Source organism: Frankliniella occidentalis, unplaced genomic scaffold (assembly GCF_000697945.3).
Source record: "Frankliniella occidentalis isolate FOCC.00 unplaced genomic scaffold, Focc_3.1 Scaffold695, whole genome shotgun sequence".
NCBI classification, from domain to species: domain Eukaryota; kingdom Metazoa; phylum Arthropoda; class Insecta; order Thysanoptera; family Thripidae; genus Frankliniella; species Frankliniella occidentalis.
Genome location: NW_026267808.1, coordinates 25,827 through 26,402, shown reverse-complemented (window position 1 = coordinate 26,402; position 576 = coordinate 25,827).

Below are 576 nucleotides of genomic sequence, written 5' to 3'. Positions count from 1 at the left end.
CGGCTGAAAAGTACAACCTGCTCCGCTCACCCGAGCGCACGCGGCCATGTGGCGCGCGGAAGCCCACAGCTTCTGTCGTCTTGTAGTACATGAGGTTTAGTTGAACTTGCTTCCAAGGGCGCCACATGGCGCTGCACACGTCCAGCACGACAACCACGCACGCGCACGCACCAACACCATGCCTCCCCAGAGGAGGACGCTGCAGCCGGAAGTGCACAGCAAGCAACACGAGCACGCCCGGCGCGAGCAACACGAGCAGCTGAGGCACGAGCACCAGCACGAGCAGGAGCACCTGTACGAGCACGAGCACGCCAGTACGAGCACGAGCGCCAGTACGAGCACCAGTACGAGCACGAGCAGCAAAGCTAGGAGAACTTGGAGGGCTAGAAGGAGAGCTAGGAGAGCTAGGAGGAAAGCTAGGAGGAAAGCTAGGAGGAGAGCTAGGAGGAGAGCTAGGAAGAAATCCAGGAAGAGATCCAGGAGGTGCGCTCTTAAAAGTTCCCGCTCCGGCGGAAAAAGTAAAACGACTTTATCGACTAATACCTTCGACTCACCCGAGAAATGCCACTTGGTGAG